Source organism: Pelodiscus sinensis, chromosome 7 (assembly GCF_052426305.1).
Source record: "Pelodiscus sinensis isolate ZL-2025 chromosome 7, ASM5242630v1, whole genome shotgun sequence".
NCBI lineage: Eukaryota > Metazoa > Chordata > Testudines > Trionychidae > Pelodiscus > Pelodiscus sinensis.
The window spans coordinates 45174131-45192908 of NC_143058.1; the positions used below are offsets into that span (position 1 = coordinate 45174131).

Genomic DNA, 18778 nt, shown 5'->3' on the forward strand with positions numbered 1-18778 from the left:
CTAGGGGCACAGCACTAGGGCAGGGGGTTGGGATGTAGGAGGGAATATGGGCTTTGGCCAGGCAGCACTTATCTCAGGAGGCGCCTGGAAACAATCAGCATGTCCAGCTCCTCAGTTCTGAGCCAATGGGAGCAATGGAGCTTGCACTCAGGGTGGGGGCAGTGCACTGAGCCCTCATAGCCATCCTTGCACCTAGCACACGCCAACCATTTCCAGGAGCCATGTGGAACCCAGGAAAGCATACCTTATAGAATCATAGAACCACAGAGCTGGAAGAGACCTCAGAAGGTCATCAAGTCCAGCCCCCTACTCTAGGCAGGACCAATCCCAACTAAATTAACCCAGCCAGGGCTTTGTCAAGCTGAAACATAAACACCGCTAGGGATGGAGACTCCACTACTTCCCTAGGTAACCCATTCCAGTGCTTCACCACTCTCCTAGTGAAATAGTTTTTCCTAATATCCAACCTGGACCTCTCCCACCACAACTGTAGACCATTGCTCCTTGTTCTGCCATCTGTCACTACTGAGAACAGCCCTAATCATTTTGGTTGCCCTCCACTGGACCCTCTCCAATGCATCCACATCCTTCCTGTAATTGGAGGCCCAGAACTGGACAATATACTCCAGATGTGGCCTCACCAGAGCCGAATAAAGGGGAATAATGACATCTCTGGATCTGCTGGCAATGCTCCTCCTAATGAACCCTAATATGCCATTAGCCTTCTTGGCTACAAGGGCACACTGTTGACTCATATCCAGCTTCTCATCCACTGTAATCCCCAGGTCCTTTTCTGCAGAACTACTACTTAGCTGGTTGGTACCCAGCCTGTAACAATGCTTGGGATTCTTCCATCCCAAATGCAGGACTCTGTACTTGTCCTTGTTGAACCTCATCAGATTTCTTGTGGCTCAATCCTCCAATTTGTCTAAGTCACTCTGGACCCTATTTCTGCCCTCAAGCATATCTACCTCTCCCCCTAGCTTAGTGTCATCTGCAAACTTGCTGAGGGTGCAATCCATCCCCTCATCCAGGTCATTAATAAAGATATTGAACAAAACCAGTCCTAGAACTGAACCTTGGGGCACTCTGCTAGAAACTGACTGCCATCCTGACATCAAGCCATTGATCACTATCCGCTGGGCCCGGCCTTCTAGCCAGCTTTCTATCCATCTTACCGTCCATTTATCCAATCCACATTCCCTTAACTTGCTGGCAAGAATATTGTGGGAGACCGTATCAAAAGCCTTGCTAAAGTCGAGGTATATCACATTCACTGACTTTCCCATGTCCACAGAGCCAGTTACCTCATCATAGAAGCTAATCAGATTGGTCAGGCATGACTTGCCCTTTGTGAATCCATGCTGACTATTCCCGATCACTTTCCTCTCTTCTAAGTGCCTCAAAATGGATTCCTTAAGAATTCCTTCCATGATTTTTCCAAGAACCGAAGTAAGACTGACCGGCCTATAGTTCCCTGGATAGTCCTTCTTCCTTTTTTTGAAGATGGGCACTACCTTTGCCTTTTTCCAATTATCCGGGATCTCTCCTGATCTCCACGACTTTTCAAATATAATGACCAAAGGCTCCTCAATGACATTTGCCAACTCCCTCAGTACCCTCGGATGCATTAAGTACAGACCCATTTAGTTTTTCTAAATAGTTCCTACCCTGTTCTTTACCTACCAAGGGCTGTCCGATTTCATCCCATCTTGCATCACTTAGAGCATTAGTCCAGGAGCTGACCTTGTGCGTGAATACAGAGGCAAAGAAAGCATTGAGTGCTTCAGCTTTCCCCACATCATCTGTCACTAGGTTACCTCCTTCATCCAGTAGGGGCCCCACACCCTCTCTGATCACCTTCTTGTTGTTAACATACCCGTAGAAACCTTTCTTGTTATCCTTCACATCCTTTGCCAGTCGCAATTCCAATTGCGCTTTCACCTTCCTGATAACCCCCCCGGCATTCTTGAGCTATACATTTAAACCCTTCCCTGGTCATTTGTCCAAGTTTCCACTTTTTGTAAGCTTCCTTTTTGTGCTTAAGTTCACCAAGGATTTCCCCTGTAAGCCAATCCGGTCTCCTACCATGTTTGCCTCTCTTGCTACACGTCGGGATGGTTTCTTTCTGTGCCTTCAATAAGGCTTCTTTAAAATACTGCCAGCTGTCCTGGACTCCTTTCCCCTTCATGTTAGCATCCCAGGGGATTCTGCCCATCAGGTGTCTGAGGGAGTCAAAAATCTGCTTTTCTGAAGTCCAAGATGTGTATTTTACTACTCTCTTTTCTTCCTTTGGTCAGGATCCTGAAATCTACCATCTCATGATCACTGCCTCCGAGGTTGTCACCCACCTCTACTTCCCCTATTAGTTCCTCCCTGTTTGCGAGCAGAAGGTCAAGCTGCGCATGGCCCCTGGTCGGACCCTTCAGCACTTGTACCAAGAAGTTATCCCCAATGTTCTCCAAAAACTTCCTGGATTGCTGTGTATTGCCATATTCGTCTCCCAACAGATGTCAGGGTGATTAAAGTCCCCCACGAGAACCAGGGCCTGCCATCTGGAAGATTCTCTCAGTTGTCCGAAGAAAGCCTCATCTACCTGATCCACCTTATTCAGTGGCCTGTGATAGACACCAACCACTACATCACTGCTGTTGTTTGCACCTCTAAACTTAACCCATAGATTCTCAACAGGTTTTTCTCCCTCTATCTACTGGAGTTCTGAGCAATCATAGTGCTCTCTTATATATAGCGCAACTCCTCTTCCTTTTCTCCCCTGCCTGTTCTTTCTGAACAGTCTATACCCTTCCATGACAATGCTCCAGTCATGCGAGTCATCCCATCAAGTCTCTGTTATCCCAATTAAATCATATTTCTTGGACTGGGCCAGGGCCTCCAGTTCTTCCTGTTTGTTGCTCAGGCTTCTCGCATTAGTGTACAAACACCTCAGGATAACCAGTTGATCACCCTCCCCTCTGCATTCAAATCATGGGGCCTCCTTTCTTGCTCGTTCTTCTTTGCATTTCTTCCCGGTATCCAACTTTCCCTCTCCCCTCAGGGTTTTGGTCACCATCCCCCAACTAACCTAGTTTAAAGCCCTCCTCACTAGGTTTGCAAGCCTGCCCGCGAAGATGCTCCTTCCTCTCTTGGTTAGGTGGATCCCATCTCTTCCTAATAATCCTTGTTCCCAGAACAGAGTCCCATGGTTGAAGAAATCAAAGCCCTCTCTGCAATACCACTTGCACAACCACGCATTTACTTCCTCAAATCAACGATCCCTGCGCAGTCCTTTCCCTTCAACAGGGAGGATGGATGAGACCCCACTTGTGCTCCAAATTCTTTGATCATTCTTCCCAGCGCTACATAATCCGCAGTAACCCGCTCCAGGTCATTCTTGGCCGTATCGTTAGTTCCCACGTGGAGAAGCAGGAAGGGGTAGCAATCCGAAGGTTTGATCAGTTTTGTAAGCCTCTCAGTCACATCCTGAATTCAAGCTCCTGGTAAGTAGCACACCTCTCGAGATTCCAAGTCCAGGTGGCAGATGGATTGCTCAGTCCCTCTTAGGAGGGAGTCCCCGACCACCACCACCCGTCATCTTCTTTGGGGGGGGGGGTCGTGGGACTCCCATTCCTAGGACTACACATCTCATGCCTTCCAGTAGATGGTGTTCCCTTGAGGTTTCTTCCTTGTGAGGTTCCTTCCAAAGCATTCACCACTGCAGAGTCTGTGGAGAGAGCCTGAAAGCGATTACTTACCTCTATAGCATTGGGGGATTCCTGTGCTGGCCTTTTTCCCATTCTAGAAGTTACATGCTTCCATTTCTCATCCTGGTCCTGTACTGCCCTCTCTGGCTCTTCCACCTGCCAAACAAACAAACAAACAAAACACACACACACACACACACCAACCCTCACTCACAAACACAAGCTCAGAAAACAGCAAGAAAGCCCCAAACACAACACACACTTCTCTCAAGAGTCCTGTATCTGCTTCTCCTTTACCTGGAGAACTCCCTCTCTAAACTCCGTTAGCACTCACCTGTTCGCAAGCTCCTTGGTTGCTTGCTCACTGCTTTATAAAGCCCTGGACTGCCTGAAAGTCTACCTTAGCCTACTGCAATTTTTAATCAGGTTTTTACCAGCCCAGTTGGTAGAGCTGACCAGAACCACCAGAGTCCCTTTTTGACCAGGTGTTCTAATCAAAAACCGAATGCCTGGCAATTCTACATCCATACAGGAGGGGCCAAAACAAGGCTTTCATAAATATACAGATATGATCCAGCCCCTCTTGTTGCGCTCACTTCTGAATTTAATGGTTTAAGCAACTTCTTCCAGCCTCAAAAGGTCTCCAGTCTTGTAGTACCACCATGGGGATTGGGAATATTGTATCACAAAGCAGAATTTCAATTAGTGGTTGAGCTGGATTGGGGAAAGCCTTATGCTGGAAAAGCTGGCAAAACCAGAAAATTGTGAATGACAGAGAAACCTGAGAACTGTGATTTCAAAATATCTGAAATGTGACATTAGGAATTGAAATTAGGGTCTACATCTGACCTGAACTGCTCAGAAGAGTTCAGAAGAAAAAGCTGAACTTTAACAATCTATTAAAAACAAATTATGGATAAAGAATATTAGAAATGTCAGACCAAGAATCTAAAGAAATAGTAACTCAGGCTGGGAGTTTTTCCTGAAACATTAAAGATAGACACCATCAAGTGTTGCCTGCTAAGAAAATTGAAGGACGGAAAGCAGTAAAAACTGTTCTTATAGCATGTGCTACTTTAAGTGTATAAAATAAAATTCTCATAGTTTGAGAATCATTAGAAATGTTCTTTGCTGAGGAGTCAAGGTTAGACGATTGCTGGTTTATACACCAGCTTTATCAAAATAAAAGAAATACAATCTTGGACATGTAGAAACATGTTTGCGATTTGTGATAGGATGGTCCAGAATGTATAGAGACCTATGCAGTTTTTCATGTATCTAGGACTCAGAGTTTATGTCCATTAGCAGTTCTAATAGCACAACTTTGACTTATGCCTGGAAATAAATATGGAATTAGTTCAGTCCTTGGAGCATCAACGTGATATGCCCCCTTTGACTAACAGTGGCAAGGAAGCAGACTACCATGTTGCTCACCAGCTTCCTAGTGGTCTTCAGGGTAGTCTCATATACCGTTCATTTCAGTAAACCTACCTGGAATTGACAAATACAAGGAAAACTGTATTAAGCTTAGGGATGTTAGCCTGTAGTCAGTTATATGATTAACCAATAAACCCAGGTTTATTGGTTAATCCTAATGACTACACATACACACACACCCTTGCTGCCTCTGTATCAGAGGCAGTAAGGGGGAAAGTGGGAACCAGTGTCCATGGGCAGCCAGCTTTTTAGCTAGCTCCTGCCTGCCCCCCACATGCTGCTGCCTCTGTGGGAGGCAGCAAGGGAGGAGCAGGCAGCTCAGGCACACACAGAGAAGCAACTTTCAAGCCAGCTCCCTGCACGTATCAGCTCCCAGCTAACTGCCTCTTTCCGCACCCCCCATGCTGCTGCCTCCCACAAAAGCAGCAGTGTGGGGAAGGTCCAGGAGGGAGCGGGGGAGCTGACATAAAAGCTGGCTCCCCGTAAGCACTGGTTCCGCCTTGATCCTCTTCCCAGCATGTAAACGTGTAACCACTAAATATTCCAGCAGTTACACGTTTACACAAATACATGATAGTTGATATCCCTAATTAAGCTCTATATCAATCATGCTTCAATATCACTTAGATCAGGAGTGGGCAAGATAAGGCCTACAGGCTGGATTTGGTCCATAAAGCCTTTTGATCCAGTCCATGGCCCACCCCACCAGGACCCCAAGGAAGGCCCCCTAGCTACTGCAGACCAAAGCTGCTTCAAATGGCTGGTGACTCCCTCTAGGTGCCATGTGCCTGCTGGTGAGGGAAACATCTTGCACTGCCCCCAACCGCCAGCCCAATCATTGCAGGTTCCATTGACCAGAAATCACAAAATCTTAAATGCATGCTCCCCAGAGACTGTCCAATGGGAGCATCAGTGATTGGGCTGGGAGCAGGGGCAGCATGCAAAGACTCCTCTCCATTCACCGGAGCGGGCAGCGCAGAATGGCACATGAAGGGAGCCTTGAGCCATTTTGAGCAGCCTTGGGCTGTGGCAGGCATGGAGTTTGCCTAAGGGTCCCCATTGGATTGCTGGCCTATGGTAAGTGGTTCCTGATGAGAGCCTGCCTCTGCAATCCATACCGCTCTCACATCCCAACTCCCTGCTCCAGGTCACCACCCAAACCCTTTCCCCTCCTTCTCCTTCCCCAGGTCACAATTCCCTTACAGATCCTGCACCTCCCTCCTACTCTGCGCCCCTAGGTCAATATCCTCTCCAGCACCCCCATTCCCTGCCCCAGGTCACAACATCCTCCTTTACCCAAACTCCCTCTCAGACCCTACACCTTGTTCTGCATCCCTAGCCAAGTTCCCCTCTGCACCCAACCTCCTGCCCAGACACCCCCCATTTTCTCCATAGAAAAGTGCAACCTTAGACTACTTACCAAAAACTTGGAGTAATGGCTCTTCTCCCATCAAAAATTATTTCCTACCTCTAACTTAGGTAACAGGTGCCCAAGAAATTCCAAAAATCAGAGAAATTATCACAACTGCTACAGTATACCCAAATAAAAAACCAACACTAACTTAGTCTCCACAAATAGTCTAAGGGTATGTCTACACTACCCCCCTAATTCCTGTTCCATGAGGTGTACAGCTAGTTCGGAATAGGAAGCCTAATCCGAACTAGCTAGTCCTTGCCGCATGTAGCCGCGTGGCACGGGGTCCGAACTGGCCGGCATTTAAAAATGGCGCCGGCTGGCATCATGCAAATGAAGCCCGAGAAATTCAAATCCCAGGCTTCATTTGCAACTCCGCATTACTACATTACCCCCCTAGTTCGAACTAGGGGGGTAGTGTAGACATACCCTAAGATGCAGAAGTACCCTGTTATGGTTACAGAACTAGCTACACCTCTGATCCCTCTCTGGTTTCTTTGAGTGCACCCTTTGAGTCATTAGGCTTTATGCCTTTATCACTTCAGAAGTGAAATCCTGTGACAACTCACCCCAAGAAAGTTATGACCCTCCCCCATACCATAACACCCTCATTTCTGTGGTGCTGCTGTGGTACTTCTGGATCTCAGAATAATCATGAAGACCAAGTTCGTGTTGGTTTCTCATTTGGTTTTACTGCAGCAGTTGTGTGCTGGCCTAAATGACCAGCAGAGAATGTAGGGGTTCTCAAACTTCTTTTGCTGGGAAGGACCCCATTTCACACTATGACAACTCCCCCCCCCAAGAAAGTTATGGTTCTCCCCCATACCATAACACCCTTATTTCTGTGCGGTTGCCCAGCCAACACTAATGGCTCTTCTTCCAGCCACCCAGCTCTCAAGACAGTGCAGATGTAGGGGTATCATGGTGTCAAGACAATAATTTTATGACTCTCTTTTGGGTCAAGACCCCATTCTTCAGAACCCTGGAATAAAGTGACCAGAAAGCCTTCTCAAATACAAGGACAGATTAATCTTACCAGTAAGAGCAAAGTATAACACCACATAAAGGAGATTTAAAAACAACAAAAGGCCTACCCCATGCCTACTTTACCTGAAATTTTAGGCTGGCCTATCTTATCCCAGGTCTTTGACCTCTGGGGTTCTGGGTTTCAGTCTCTTCACCTGAACAGCAATTATCTAACCTCCAGATGGAGAATGTCCTTTTCAACTGTTCATAGTGCTTTTTGATCTGGTGGTTCCCAGCACTGGCAAAACAGGCTGTGTAACTTCGCTGGAGCCCGCAAGTTAAGCTCTTCAGTTAATAGCTCAGGCTTTTTTTGCTTTTTCTCCTCTCCTCCCCAAGCGTTTACCAGGACATGTCTTATCTCAAGTCATTATTTCATTTCCTGCTTGATAACCCTGCTTGGGTTAGTTTAATAGCATGATGTTGAAAACATAACATATTAATACAGTAAACATTCCAATAAACAGGTCAAGATACAATATTCATTAATTTTATGGAAGTACAGTCCCATATCCTTCATCCCCCTAAATTATTATGTTCAACTACCAAGGATGTGCACTCCCTTTTAGTCATGCAGGCATGCACTTTCCTTGCTGTACTTTCTAGGTCAAATTACAAAGGATGGATATTACCAAATAATGAAAGTATACAGAGGTAAGATTAAAAAGGCAAAGGCATAAAACGAGCTCACTCTAGCTAGAGACATAGAGGGTAACAAGAAAACATTCTACAAATATATCAGAAGCCAGAGGAAGACCAAGGACAGGGTAGGTCCATTGCTCAGTGAAGAGGAAGAAACAATAAAAGGAAACTTGTAAATGGCAGAGGTGCTTAATGACTTCTTTGTTTCAGTTTTCACCAAGAAGACTGATGGTGACATGATGCCTAACATAGAGAATGCTAGTAGAAATGGGGTCGGTTTAGAAGTTAAAATTAAAAAAATAACAAGTTAAAAATTACTTAGAAAAGTTAGATGTCTGCAAGACACCAGGGCCTGATTAAACGAATCCTAGAATACTCTAGGAGCAGTTAGAGGAAGTATCAGAACCTCTAGCTATCATCTTTGAAAAGTCACGGAAGTCAGAATAATTCCAGAAAACTGGAAAAAGGCAAATATAGTGCTCATCTATAAAAAGGGAAATAAGAACAATCCAGGAAACTACAGACCGGTCAGCTTAACATGTGTGCCAGGGAAGATAATGGAGCAAATAATTAAGAAATTAATCAGCAAACACCTGGAAGATAAGAAGGTGATAGGTAACACCCAGCATGATTTGTAAAGAACAAATCATGTCAAACAAACTGATAGCTTTCTTTGATAGGATAACAAGTCTTGTGGAACAGGGAGAAGAGGTGGATGCAGTATTCCTAGACTTTAGTAAAGCATTTGATACAGTCTTGCATGACCTTCTTATCAATAAACTAGAGAAATACAACCAAAATGAGGCTACTATAAGGTGGGTACATAACTGGCTAGATAATCATTCTTAAAGAGTAGTTACTAATGGTTCACAGTCATGCTGGAAGGGCATAACAAGTGGGGTTTTGCAGGGGTCAGAATGGTTCTGTTCAATATCTTCATCAACAATTTAGATATTGGCATAGAAAGTACACTCATTAAGTTTGCAGATAATACCAAGCTGGGAGGGTTTGCAAGAGCTTTGGAGGATAGGGTCATAATTCAAAATGATCTGGACAAATTGGAGAAATGGTCTAAGGTAAATAGAATTAAGTTTAATAAGGACAAATTCAACTCCACTTGGGAAGGAATAATCTGTTTCACACATACAAAATGAGAAGTGACTATCTAAGAAGGTGTACTGCAGAAAGATATCTAGGGGTCATAGTGGACCACAAACTAAATATGAGTCAACAGTGTGACACTCTTACAAAAAAAGCAAACATGATTCTGGGATGCATTAACAGGTGTGTTGTGAGCAAGACACGAGAAGTCATTCTTTCGCTCTACTCTACTCTATTAGGACTCAGTTGGAGTATTCTGTCCAGTTCTGGACACCACATTTCAAGAAATATGTGGAGAAATTGGAGAAGGTCCACAGAAGAGCAACAAAAATGATTAAAGGTCTAGAAAACATAACCTATAGGGTCTGAAAGACTGAAAGAACTGGGCTTGTTTAGCTTAGAAATGAAAATACCGAGAGGGGACATGATAGTGGTTTTAAAGTATTTAAAAGGGTGTTAGAAGGACGAGGAAGAAAATGTGTTCTCCTTGGCCTCTGATGAGAGGATAAGAAGCAATGGGCTTAAATTGCAGCAAGGGTGGTTCAGACTGGACATTAGGAAAAAATTCCTAACTGCCAGGGTCATTAAACTCGAATAAATTGCCTAGAGAGGTTGTGAAATCTGCATCACTGGAGATATTTAAGAGCAGGTTGGCTGGACATCTATCAGGGATGATCTAGATCAGGGTGGACAATAATTTTTGATAGGGAGCCACTCTAAGATTTTGGAAAGTAGTCGAGGGCCACACTCATCCATGATATTATGGGAGGAGATGGAGGGTCTGGCATGGAGGATGGGTACAGAAGGGAGCTTGGGGTAAGGGAGTGGGGTGAAGGAGGGAGAATGGAGTCTGGGAGGAAGTTTGGGTGAAGGAGGCAGTTGTGACTCAGGCCAGGGAACTGAGGGGCAAGTTTTGGGATGTGACCTAGAGTAGAAGGGGAGTGTGATCTTGGGCAGGAGATTGGTCCAGATCTGGGAGGGGTATGGGTTCACGTGGAGTAGCAGGGCAAGAGTGGGGGAGAGGCAGAGGGTTAGGGAAGGGAGGAGGCTGGGTGCAGAGGTAGGTTCTGGCCAGGAGACTTACCAGTTAGCAGCCAAACCAGTCTGTTTGTAGAGCTTAAAATGTTTCTGCATGCTCAGCCATGCGCCTGAGAGAGCAGGAGGGTAGCTGCCTGGTATTTAAACAGGCAGCTCCCATTGGTCAATTTCTGTCCAGAAACTGGCCAATAGGATTGTGCTGGGGGCAGGAACAGTGTCTGAATCTTCCCCCCTCTCCTCTGGGCTCAAAGAGAAAGTGCCCCACAGCTGCATTTCTGAGTGGCGTACAGGGCTTTGGTGCAAGCAGGGGAGCCTGCCTGGGTCTCCCTACTGCTTCTGCAAGTTGGATCTGCTATATTTTGCCCAAGCCTGATCTAGATGGTGCTTGGTCCTGCCATGAGGACAGGGGACTGGACTTGATGACCTCTCGAGGTCCCTTCCAGTTTTAGTATTTTATTATTCTAGATGCTACCGCTAATCAACCAGTTTCACTCCCTTTTTTATCTTCTGCCTTCCTACTGAGCCTCAGACAACCTACTAACATCCAACCTGCTACTGTGGGCATGCATTAAGAAAGCTCATTCATATCTGACTAGGAAAGGAAATCTCAGTTCCATTCTTACACTTGTTAACACCACTATGGACACTATGGACTATGATTATCATTTCTGATCTTGTGCTATGTGTTATTGAAAACAATCCTATCATGAGAAACATTTTGACTGTATAGTCCCAAAGAGATTTTATTAGATGTGGGGGTTTTTCTGTTGGCTAAAATGGATGATTACTAGTAAATTTTGTCCTGAATACAAGAATGGCCGAGTCTACTTCAAGGAAGCACTTTGCCTGCTCTTTACCAATGTTTTCCAAAATGGTAGATTTAAGTTGTCAGATGGTTCTAGACAGGTTGCAGGCCCAATATGGAGGTGAGACCCTGGATGTCCTTTGTCACTTGCATTTTAAAGATGAGGCATGATCTTCTCAACTGGACTCAGGGGATAGCCTTATTCAAACCTCTTCAATTTATAAAAATCCTTAACTTGTTTGATTTTACATTGACCAGACAACCAGTGCTCTAATTCAGCTCAGTAACATTTAATGTTATCCCTCTCATCAAGTTAAACATTTATTTGATTTCATACAAGTTTGCATCCTGGATATTGCAAACTCCATCTGGGATCAGGATCCACTACAGCCTGGATGGATGGGAGAGCGTTATTGTGGTGATCCCAGTACAGAAAAGAGTTGCAGTATGAAATAACTTGAGACTCACTCCGTGAGACAGACTATTTTTCTTAGCACATGGGAATTTATAGCATTAATACATCCCAGGCTGTTAAACACCTCATCAAATTTGTTAAGAATATTTTTGTATCCTGTCCAGTGGATCAGTTATACACTTGAAGACTGTTCTTCAACATAAGTACACCTGTTTCCATTAGTTAAGACTGTGCTGAGCAATACATGTCCCTGCATCATGATATATCCACTGTATGAAATATGTTCAATTTTATATTTTAACACTGGCTGGTCTTTAACCTTTTTTTTTTTTTTTTTTTTTTTTGGCACAGGCTTGCTGTAGTCACATTGTACTCAGTTATTTTTGTTGATTTGTTTTAAAACTCTTCATATTTCTGTTGGTATTTCATCAGTCATTAGATGTGCAGCAAGAGATTACTATTTCTTTATTTCTCTATTTCAGAGAACTTTTCAATAGCAGGGTTTGTTTTTCCCTTTACTTTTTAATTTTTTTTCTTACTTTGAGGGCAGGTTGGAAAGTGCTGACATCCCTCTCCTTTCTCTGTCTTCTTTTGACTTAAATTTTCCTATTTCTGGAGGCTTCTCTGTGCCAGGAGCTGTGTTTTTGTAGCAAAGGCAATAAAAATTAGAATAGTCTATTTATAAACCAGATCCCTCCCACGCGCAGCATTATGTCAGAGAAGAACATTTATAGGGATCCTACAATACATACAACACTAGACCTGATAGCTGGGAGTATAGATGAGCTCTAACAAAGAGAGACAGAGAGAGAGAGACACACAGAGAAGGAGAGAGAGAGAGATCCTAGCCACTGCTGCTGTTTCAGTGAGGCTACTTATGGTAGAAAAGTTAAACAGTTAAGTGTTTGCAGGGTTGGGGGTCTATCATTGCAATGTAACAGTCACACCAGTTAATCTCTCCCTATTTTAAAGATAAATATTAAAATATTTCTGTTTTCAAGTCTGTTTTGAGACACTGTGTCGAGTACTTTTCTGTACAGCACTTTAATATTGATGAAAGCTGCAGTATAAACTGACAAATGTATTTTACATTAATTCATAATAACACATATATAATTTCTTGTAAAAGTTGATAAAAACAATATCTAGACAGAGGTGACCTTAAAGATAATTTCATTCTGCAGCACAAATATACTGAAGAAGTATAGTTTATTGTACACGTGCAGAAGTTAGTCTTCCAGCAACTCTACTCAATTAAAAAAATGTTTAAGACCGCTTAATAAGGCAGACACCTTATGGTTTGTTCCACTAACATACTCTTTGCTGCCTACAACATATATTTACACCCAGGTCACTATAAATTGTAAAAATGAGAGGTTTTATAGAATTGAAAGAGTAAATACAGAGATGCTGATCCTTGCGGTGACTAAGCAGTGCCAAGTACAACCATGGGGGCTGGAGGAGCAACGATGCCTTTGCATGTTCTAAGTCCTGGCTGATGGGGGTATCTGGCTACCTGAAGAGAACTGGATGTCTCTTTGGAATGGAAACACTGACATTTTAAAATGGCACAGGGCACAGCTCCCCTTAAGGCACAATTCAGCCAGGAGGTGAGCACTTTCAAACTTCATCAACTTCAGCAGAGTTTAAGGATACACATCAGTGTCACCTGACTGATTTGTTCCCAAGGATAGTAATTGTTTTAATGTGACAATTTTTTTTATTTCCTGGACTCATACAGTTCCATTTCTGGATTCAAGTAAGTTCTTCTATTTTCTGTATTACAGTTTATACTTTGTATTGTACTTTTACTCCACTCTTGTGGTTCATTGTCCTTCGTGCTAAGAAATGCAAAATGGAGGAGTTGCAGTCAGTGATGCTCCTAAATTAGCCACAAAATTTGCTACACTTACATAAGGTGTCTTTTCTGTAGCATCTGCAGTGCACCCAGTCTTTGAAAAGCCAAAGCAAAGGATGGATAGAGAATGTCAGATCTGTTCAGAATCTTCCACATAGTAGTGTCTATGGCTAAATTATTGGACTGGCAATTTCAACTTCAATTCAAAATGTAAAAAACAGAGGTGATGTCACAAGCTGTTACATCACTTTAATTGTGATTTGTGGTGAGAATAGCAAAGAAGAGAGTCTACTGAAGAGGAAAAATTGGCTTAAGGTGCAGTATCTGAGAAACAACAGAATTATAGGCCCAGTTTTCAGACAGTTTCATTAGCCCAACAAGAAAACAGTGTAAGAGCAAGTATATTACATCAAAAAGCAAAGAAAATAGTGTATGTTTTAGGAGGTAGGTTGTGGGATATACTAGCCTTTTAGGGCTGCAGACAGCATCAGGACCATTCTAGCCCATTTCAGGGTTGTTCCTGCAAATTCATCACCAGGGCACAAAAGAAAGAATGGATACGAAGGAGGAAGTGGTCCTAAAGTATCAGCTGGTGTTTTAAAGACAAACCCACTGTCCATTGTACTTAGTGTTGGGGACTGGAGCCTGGAAGGGTGAGCAGGGCAGGGTAAAGCAGGACACAGCTCCCCTCTGTCTCGACCAGCCAGAACAAATCCTAAGAAAGGACAAAAGCCACTTCCTGTTCTCAGAATGCAGAGACTATGGAAGAAGTGGAAGCAGCAGTCTCAGAGGCAGGGAGAATGGTGTCTGCGTGTTTGTTTGGGCTATCTTTCTAGATCTCTGGAGAATCCAGGAATACTGACAGGAATGCTAGAAAAGAAGAAACCTTGAGGAAATTTTTTGGACTTTGTTCCAATACTCTGTTCAACACTTCTGTGCTCACCAGATCTCTGAAGAGAATCAACAACCCAGCATGAATATCTTGAAAGAATAAGCCCTGTGGAGATGCAGGGGGTTTTTTAAATCAGAGTTTGAACTCTATTACTGGATACTGACTGTAATTGCCATATTTTAGGTGAAACGAATCTGAAATTCTGACAGAAATGTCTATGGAGGGGACATCTTCTTTAAGATTTATTATAAAATTATTTCATTTGTTTAGACTTTGCCACCCAGAAGAATCAAGGCTTTAGGAAGGAAGAAAATGCACATTGCAAAGATTGGTGCATAGTTTGTTTTCCCAAGTGACTCTATGGTGGTGAACTGCTACATGGCAATAAAAATATCAGTGGCATTGTAATTTGTTTGAAGAATACTGCTTTTATATATTTCCTTCCTATATCAACACAGTCAGTTCCTATTTCTTCAATAAAACATTATGTAGTAAAACAGGTTTGGATAAATTGCACTCAGAATTGGTTTTAGAAGAAACAAGGCTCCTAAATTCAAGTTGGGCCAAGACTAATGCATATTCAGCTCTTTTCAAGTGAAAAAATGCCTTACTTTAGAGAATACTGTTATAGGAATAGTGACATCTTGAAACTCCATAATTTGTTCTTTTTCTCTTAAACAATCCTACCTTTTATTTTCAAAATATATGTATTCTTATTTCACCCTTTAAAAAAGAAAAGAAAAGCTAAGCATACAAGCATTTTCACATAGAGCCTGATACTCCACCATCATGCATCTGGGGTAGCCATCAGCAATTGTGCAAAGTGATTGCAAATGCTACACATTTGGTTTGGGAACACTTATTAATCACTATATACTGGTGTATGTGACTATACCAGATCTAGGCAGTAGAGAGTCAGTCCCACAGTATTCAGTACATTTTAGTGACAAGAAAGACTATGATAGGATTATCTGATAAATTGCATCAGTAAGGTTGGAAAAGATTAATATACACATCATATGCGATGAAATAACTACTCTTTGACTTACTCTATGTAATTTGAGAAAAGATTGGAAAATGAAAAACAAAAAACACTTTGAAGTACCCCATTGAGTAATTTTTCTCTGGTATTTTTTGATACACTTAACATGTTAGGATACCATTGACTATTACTTTTACATCATTAGTCTGTATTTCTGGGGTGTGGGGAAAAAGAAAGTTACTCAAGGACAATAGCTGAAAAAGGAACATTATTCAAAAAACACTAAATACAGAAGAGTTCTTTAAGATCTGGAACAGGCTGCAACCTTACCCATGTCAGCTGGAGTTCTTGCAAGATTATAACAGCCATGTCACTTTAAAGATAGCACTTTCTACAATAATGATGGAGACTAAAACTGGCTGGATGCTATCAGAGGTCAGTGTAGTGCACTCAAAGGAGCTGTGACATGTTTCTGTAGCCTCATTCATTAGAGCAGCAAAGAGCATCATAGCTATGCAGGTAAGAAAGACAGTATGAATCTTGGTGGAAAAATTTCACTGCAGTGAAAAGATGTATTAAAGTCTAGGGAGTTTGAGGCAGCAGCCATCTCCCAGAGGCACTGCCTGATGTACAAGTACATTGTTAGGGTGATCAAGTGGGTGTACAGCTCAGTAAGATTCAGGAATATGATATGAGCACTGCAATCCTATTAGAATGGCCTCTAGGTTCCCATTCTACCTTGGGGGGTTATAGTGACGTAGGTAGTAAGGCTAATTTGCAGACAAAGATTGTAACACACAAAAGCCTAAAGCTTGTGTAGAACCCAATAGCTCAGGGAATCCTCCAATTCCTGTGAAAATACTAAACTAATCACAAAACAAGTATATAGTTACTGTACCATGAAAATCTCAGTGATTCAGCTTGCAACTGAAGACTTGGACAATAATATTTTAAATTTCACAACAGTTTTCTCATTTTTATGAGTGGATCTTGTAATTACTTTGCTGCATCTAACTGTTTAAGACAGAGCCATCTCAGCTACATTGTAGCTTACTTCCTAATTCTCTATCTGAGAAAAGTTAACAGAGTAATAAAGCTGCACTCCAATAATTTAATTTGGAAAATTATTCCTCACTTCCTCTCTAAGCTGTTGTGTAGTATTGCTATGAGATATAAACAATTACCATATTCCACTTTTAAAAATTGTCCCCTTTCTGTGATGGATAGTGAGGTTGTTGTGGGTATGTTTTCACTGCAAAGTTAACCCAGGCTCTTACTTAATTTTTAGCCCTAACAGCCATGCTACTATCCCCACACAAAAACCTTTTGCCTGTTTTTGGAGGAGCTTTGAATTCGGACTACCTTTAGGTTACAGCAGTGTTTCCCAATTTTATTTGGCCCCAGAACCCTTTTAAATTCAAAAGAATTTTGCAGAACCCCTAGCAATAGTTTTATATATGGAGCTGAAAAAATAGACTACAAATAAGTATTATTGTTATGTATTGTAGATATGTAGATTAATCTATCATAGTCGATTTATATTTATCACAGTTAAATTTTTAAATACAAGAAATCATGTGACTATATTGAAGTAAAGTATTTGTGAGAGTACTGCCTGCACACTCCCATCCAAGCAACTGGTTTCACAGCTGAAGCTTCAACTTTGTCCGACACGGTGCTAGTATATTCTTATTCAGTCACCCACGTGATCCACACCCCTGAGAATGAATACGGAGATTTATGGTGGTATATAACAGGTGATCGCACTACTGACTGACTGCATGCAATGCTGACTAGTGACATCATTGTCCCTACTCTCGGAGGGTATGTCTACACTACCCTCCTAGTTCGAACTAGGAGGGTAATGTAGGCATACCGCACTTGCAAATGAAGCCCGGGATTTGAATTTCCCGGGCTTCATTAGCATAAGCGGGGAGCCGCCATTTTTAAATCCCCGCTGCTTCGAACCCCGTGCAGCGCGGCTACACGGGGCTCGAACTAGGTAGTTCGGACTAGGGTGCCTATTCCGAACTACCGGTACACCTCGTTTCATGAGGAGTAACGGTAGTTCGGAGTAGGAACCTAGTCCGAACTACCTAGTTCGAGCCCCGTGTAGCCGCGCTGCACGGGGTTCGAAGCAGCGGGGATTTAAAAATGGCGGCTCCCCGCTTATGCTAATGAAGCCCGGGAAATTCAAATCCCGGGCTTCATTAGCAAGTGCGGTATGCATACATTACCCCACTAGTTCGAACTAGCGGGGTACTGTAGACATACCCTAAGATGGCATTACACAGGGACACTTATTGTGGCAAACACAAATGAAAATTGTTTTTAATAAAATTCATAAATGCTTAAATATTATTATATTTTAAACCATAAAATGTTATTGTAATGGAATTTTCTTGCAGAATCTTTATTTTCACTTTGCGGAACCGTGGGGTTCCGCGGAACAGCATTTTGGAAACACTGAGTTGTAACATAGAGCCTAGAAGCTGCTTTACCTCAGAATTGGACATTTTGCAGGGTGCACACAAACTGTAACCCAAATTATACAACTCAGGTGCTTATAATCCTCCAATGAATTCCCCCAGTTCCTCTGGGGCCATGTTTTTCTGCCCTCCCACTCTTTTCTTCTGTAACTACTAGGTTATGCACATTGGATGAGCATTTCAACCCATATTCCTTGCATTCTATTCCATGTCTACATAACACTTAAACTGAGATTACCTACAGGAAATTCTCATCCCAGCTTGCTGATAGTAGCCCAGAAGCTCAAAACAAAGTTCTAGTGGGTGTCTGGTGTGAAATTAGTAAATTCTACAATTTGGGAAGATGTACCCAAAATCAGCACCACCCAAGAACATCTTCAAAAGGCTAGAAGAGAAGGGGATAAATCAGACAGCAACTCAGTGCAGGAAAGAATCAAAAAGGGCATTCAGCAGGGTAGAGGAATTAGAAGATCCTGAACAAACTGTGTGCACTGCTGGTCTGATGGAATTGGGGCAGACATCATCAACTGCTTCAGGAGACAGCTTTTATGCCCTCAGTTTGGATTTGTTCAGCGGGGGAGACCAAGAAATGGGTCAGGAAGAAAGAAGCATCACAGCTGGCTAGTTAGATGATGATGCCTGTGATGCTGGCCGACTAAGTACCAGCTCATGCAAGGCCCATAGGCCTCACTGAACATTGACAAATGCATAGCTGGAAACCAGTTTGGCTAACCTCTTTGTTAGTTTTGTTAAAACATATTATTTATATGAATGTATTTAGTGTTAGGACTTTATGAAATACCTGTGATTTGCTAATACATTAATATCACTTTTAATATCTGTACCTCATATTATAAAGGTAATATTTAAGTGTTTGATTTATAACTAGAAAAGTGATTACTATGAAACTAGAAACCCTCACAGGGAGAAAAGAAGCATTAACCTAGTGTGAAATACTAGGTTACCACAAGAGGTATCATC

At 42.6% G+C, this 18778-nt stretch overlaps 1 protein-coding gene across 1 annotated transcript in view; it reads left to right on the top strand.

The window, feature by feature from the left end:
* The window catches only part of SP9 (Sp9 transcription factor), a 65417-nt gene that overhangs the window by 4138 nt on the left and 42501 nt on the right, over positions 1–18778 (top strand). The window lies entirely within an intron of this gene.